The sequence below is a fragment of the Eriocheir sinensis genome, chromosome 32 (genome assembly GCF_024679095.1).
Source record: "Eriocheir sinensis breed Jianghai 21 chromosome 32, ASM2467909v1, whole genome shotgun sequence".
NCBI lineage: Eukaryota > Metazoa > Arthropoda > Malacostraca > Decapoda > Varunidae > Eriocheir > Eriocheir sinensis.
Genome location: NC_066540.1, coordinates 7,693,822 through 7,699,748, shown reverse-complemented (window position 1 = coordinate 7,699,748; position 5,927 = coordinate 7,693,822).

Sequence of the window (5,927 nt, the reverse complement as noted above, 5' to 3'; positions counted from 1 at the left end):
ACGAGCTCCCTACTTATGTTCATGTCGGTTAATTCTTCTACCTCTTCTCCCCTGTAGATCTGTTCTCCCTGAGGTATATCATCTAATCTTTCTTTGGTAAATACAGTTAAGAAATATCTATTTGACGCCTCGCTCATTTCCTCATCACTATCAATCAATGATTCTCCTGACTTAAGCGGCCCTATCTTATCCCTAACCTTGGTCTTATAAAGCTGAAAGAAGCCCTTTGGATTGGTCTATGCTTCCCTGGCAATTCTAATCTCATAATTACGTTTTGCCATACGTGTGTTTTTCTTTACTGCTCTAGCTAAATCGTTGTAACTATCCCTTAGGTGAGTTTCCCCCCTTTTAATTCTAACATATAGTCCTCTTTTCCTTCCTATTTCAGTTTTTAGCCTGTCTGTCATCCATCGCGGGTAATTACCTGTTGACCTGACTTCCCTGTGAGGTATAAAGTATTGTATTCTTGTGTATTCATGAAGAGAGCGAGAGTGAGAAAGAGAGAGATAATGTGTGTGTGTGTGTGTGTGTGTGTGTGTGTGTGTGTGTGTGTGTGTGTGTGTGTGTGTGTGTGTGTGTGTGTGTCTGAAAAGTGAAACAATGAACAATTCATGTTATTGATGAAAGCCTAAAAACTTTTGCAAAACCGGAATATGAAATTAAGAACGTGCTGGAATGCATTAAATAGAAATAAACAGCGGCGATGCAGAATGAACGAGAACAAAAAAATGGAGTGAATGATCTTTAAAATAATATATACTAAAAATGAAACATCATCTGACGAGATAAGATGAATTGAGAGAGTAGGCAGATGAGGAAAAATGAATGAACGTTTGCAAATACATAACAATAAAATAGAGCAGACTAAGATAAAGAAAAAGCATTAACAGATAAAAGTTGAGACAGTGAAAAAAAGGAAAGATGAGAAGGAGGGAAAGCAAGAGAGGCCGAGATATTCTGAGCATCATCAAAGAGAAGTGAAGATGCAGAGGTAGATACAAAAGGGATCACTGCTGTCTTTTCTCCTTTACTTTTGCGTTCTGATCCATGTGTGCCTTACGTTACACAGCGCCGCCAGGGATGGAATATATCCGATGTGAAGAGAGCTCCTGCTTGGTTCATGTGGAGAAACTAGGATTGGATTACGTTTTGTAGTTTTGAAGAAAAAAATATGAATATATGTATTGCTTATTAGAAAACGAGAAAAAAAAATAAGGTTGTTGATTAAAAATAAATTTCTTCGTTCATTAGTACTGGATAAGAGGATGGTAGATACATATTGAGATGTTCTTAAATTGATCTGAAAGTTGTGTTTATTTGTTTTTTTCTGTTGGCAAATTGGAAAAAAAATATATATAGTTAGATGAAATTTGATGAAATGTGGAAATAATTTTAAAGTTACGTGTACAGAAGTCGGAATGATAGATATAAAGGTGATATTGAGAGAGAGAGAGAGAGAGAGAGAGAGAGAGAGAGAGAGAGAGAGAGAGAGAGAGAGAGAGAGAGAGAGAGAGAGAGAGAGAGAGAGAGAGAGAGAGAGAGAGAGAGAGAGAGAGAGAGAGAGAGAGAGAGAGAGAGAGAGAGAGAGAGTTTAGATAAATGGAGATGGGTTGAAATCATTGTCTAAGCATCTGATAGTGAGGAAAGACTTGGAAACGGGATGGAGAGGAGAAAGGGAGGGAGGGATAAAAGTAGATGGGGAGAGATTGCAGTACTTAGGGCAGTGAGGAAAGGATTCAAGAAGGGAGAGATGAGTTGGGTGGAGTGCGATGTTTGAGATGTGGAGTGCAAGGAGTTAGGAGTGCAATATATATTTTGGGCAGTCCGTAGTGCTATATTGAAGTTGCCCTGTGTGGAGTGCAATGATGAAGTTGATCAAGCAGGTTCTCCCTCTCTCATTACAGAAAAGAAATAGAAAAGTTGGAACGGGTTCAACGAAGAGTAACAAAGATGATTCCTAGGTTGAGAAATTTATCATATGAACAAAGACTTAAAGAAGTAAATTTATTCAGCCTATCAAAACGAAGAATGCGAGGCGATCTAATAGAAGTGTTTTAAATGTTCAAAGGATTCAGTGATATTAATGCGGAAGATTACTTTACAATTAATCGATCAAATAGAACAAGAAGAAATCACAATTTGAAGATAAGTGGTAAAAGATTCTCGTCGCACGAAGCCAAACACTTCTTCTTCAATCGAGTTGTTAATGTTTGGAACTCTCTACCCTGTGATGTCGTTGATAGTACAACAGTTACGGCCTTCAAGAATAGATTAGACAAGTATTTTGAATCCAACCAGCAACTTAGATATTACTCATTGTCGTAATAACGTTAAGTTCTTTCGAATACTGGTGTCCTTGTCCGCTTTTATCGCCCGGTTAGTGGTAGCAGTAATGGTAGATCTTTCCTCTTTCCTACATAATTTTCATGCAGTTTTTCCATGCTGCATGGTTCTTTTTCCTTTCCTGCCAGCTTTGGCTGGAGGGATGGGGGGTGGGGAGGAGCGTTCGCCTTTGCTGTCATTCATCTTCCACCTTTGATTAGATAGTTAGTGTAGCTTGTCACAAACAACCTCGTAAGGACCAGCAGGTCTGCTGTTGTTTGTTCTTTCTTTGTGTTCTTTGTGTGTCGTCACTGCCTTTCCTCCAACCTTCCTCGCTCCCTCCCATTTTTATCTCCTCTCCTTCTTATGCCTCTCCCTGCTACCTCATATCAGGTTCGTTTTTCGTGACATTGATTTTTCATTTCCTCCTCTGCCTCCCGAATATAGGCTGGTCGTTATATATTGTTTTTCTTGTTAGAAATATAATTATTTGACATTATTAGTAATGTTTATTATTAACAGATATGCAGGAACTGTATATTTTTAATATTTTTCCCCTGGAGATTTGAGGTTTAAATTAATGCAACACCCCTCTACCCCAATATATATATATATATATATATATATATATATATATATATATATATATATATATATATATATATATATATTATACTCTATCTGTATTTATATGTGTCTATCTATCTAAATATATGTATATTTTGAGCACATTCACCGAGATGCGTTTGGGCACACGCACGCGAAACGTGACACATTTTCTTTTTCCCTTCTAATTACGAGTTCTCGTGCATGAAACATAATCTTCCCAAAGCGGCCTTGAGAGAGAGAGAGAGAGAGAGAGAGAGAGAGAGAGAGAGAGAGAGATTTTGAACTGGGTCAAGGCGTGGCTTAGCAATAAGAAGCAAAGAGTGCAAATCAATGGTAAAAGATCTGACTGGGGATGTGTTACGAGTGGGGTCCTACAAGGCTCGGTATTAGGTTCACTTTTGTTTATTATTTATATCAATGACTTAGATACAGGAATTAGTAGTGATGTCAGTAAGTTTGGAGATGATACCAAGATCGGTAGAGTAATTGAGTCGGATCAGGACGCTAGTATTCTCCAGGGTGAACTAAACAGATTGTATGACTGGGCGGATAAATGGCAGATGGAATTCAATGTAGGGAAGTGCAGTATTCTGAGTGTAAGTAGGAACAACCCCTCCCACAACTAATGCTTAAATGACACTTTCAGAAGCAGGTCTGGGTACGAGAGAGATTTAGGGGTCTTAGTGAGCACAATGCACAATGCATTCAAGCTAGAAATCGAGCAAATAGGGTACTGGTATTTATTTCAAGGAGCGTAAGCAACAGAAGCGCCGAAGTCTTCCTCAAACTATATTTAGCATTAGTTAGACCTCATCTTGACTATGCGGTTCAGTTCTGGTCACCTTACTATAGAATGGATATCAAAATGTTAGAATCAGTGCAGAGGAGGATGACTAAGATGATTCAGGGGTCGAGAAACTTGCCATACGAGGAAAGACTCAAACAGTTAAACTTGCATTCTCTAGAAAGGCGAAGGGTGCGTGGAGACATGATCTAGGTTTATAAATGGATGAAGCGCTTTAATAAGGGAGATATTGATAAGGTTTTGTTGAAAAGAGAACCGGGTAGGACACGAAGTAATGGGTTTAAACTGGACAAATTCAGATTCAACAGGGACATAGGCAAAAATTGGTTTACTAACAGGGTTGTGGATGAATGGAATAGGCTTAGCAGTCATGTGGTGAGTGCCAATACAATTGTCACATTCAAAAATAGATTAGATAAATTCATGGACAGCGATATTAGGTGGGGTTAGATACACGGGAGCTTAGGGTCAAAGGAGCTGCCTTGTATAGGCCTACCGGCCTCTTGCAGACTCCAACGTTCTTATGTTCTTATGAGAGAGAGAGAGAGAGAGAGAGAGAGAGAGAGAGAGAGAGAGAGAGAGAGAGAGAGAGAGAGAGAGAGAGAGAGAGAGAGAGAGAGAGAGAGAGAGAGAGAGAGAGAGAGAGAGAGAGAGAGAGAGAGAATATGCCTTAGTAACTGTTTCTTCTTCCGGGAGGCCATCAATCAAGCTCCCCCATCTCTCTCTCTCTCTCTCTCTCTCTCTCTCTCTCTCTCTCTCTCTCTCTCTCTCTCTCTCTCTCTCTCAGCTTCTCCATCTCAACTTGAAATTAATGGCCATTACCGGCGATCTTTGATCCTATTTGCATACCAGGGACATCCATTTCTAGGCACAGCGCTGCGAGACCCTCCCGTGGGCCGCCGCGCTCCCCGCCTGGTGGGAGGAGACGAGGCACGCGGTGAAAGGCAGAGGAGGGAGACGGAGAGAAGATGCTGAGATAGAGGCAGATAGAGTTCGGTGTATAAGCTTCCAAGATAAGGGGGAGAGGCTTGGTTAGAAATTGGTAAAAAAGCCGTTTAGAGAAGGGGAGTACCGGAGAGATACTGAGAGATAGATTGAGCTCCGTGTATAAGCCTCCAATATAAAGTGGAGTGGCTTGGTTAGAAATGGGAGAGGAGAAATAAAACGTTAGGGTAGTGGAGGAGATGACAGAGAAGATACTGAGTGTTCACTGTTTAATCCATCCGGATAAGGGGAGACGCTTGCTTCGAAATGGGTAAATGAGGGGAGATAAGAGGTTTAGGGTAGTGGAGGAGATGGTAGCAGACGGAGGAGATGCCGAGATATTTGGAGATGAGTGGAGTTAATCGTTTAGCCTCTAATGTAAGGAGGAAATACCTGCTTAGAAACGAACAGTAGAAGAGGGTGGGAAAGATAAATGGAATTGGAGATATTTAAGTCTAAGATAGTGGGGGAGAGAGAGAGAAAGGAGATAATAGGGGAGAGAAGGTGCTGAGACAGAGATGGATGGAGTTCAGTGTTAAACCTCCAGGGTAAGGGGGGAGAGGCTTGCATGGAAACGGGTAGGAAAGGAGAGGAAGATGGGAGAGCAAGTGCAATATTAGGAAGAAATGGGCAGACATGTTAGAGCCCCTATGGTAAGACGACGAGAAATGGGCAAGAGAGGAGAGTGACTAGTGGAGGTGATGTAGAAATAGTAATTGGTGAGATCGCGGCGGGTAGCGCGGGGCAAATTTGCATGACTAAATTTGCATGACTGAGATCTTTACCGCAGAAGCACCACGGAAAATCACCAGGAAGAAAATGACTACATGGCAACACACGATCATGTCGAGAGACGCCGACCTGGGACTGGTCACTATCGTGGCATCTGGCTCGTCCTCCCTTTTAACAAATTTCCAAATTACATTGAGCATGTAAAGCGCATCGTTGCCATGTTTGGCAGCACTTACTGTTGTGAACGACTCTTTTCAAAAATAAAATATACAGTCTCGTATTCGCTCCCAGCTAAGTGACCGCCACCTCAATGACATTCTGCTCGTGTCTACCTCATCAATCGATCCAGGCATTGAATCATTTCTCCATGGCAAACAGCATCAACCATCCCACAAATTTGCATGTCTCTTGATAAAACTGTTTTCTGCAGTCACTGATTTGCGTGTTTTTCAATAAATTTCTAGTAATCTAGTCA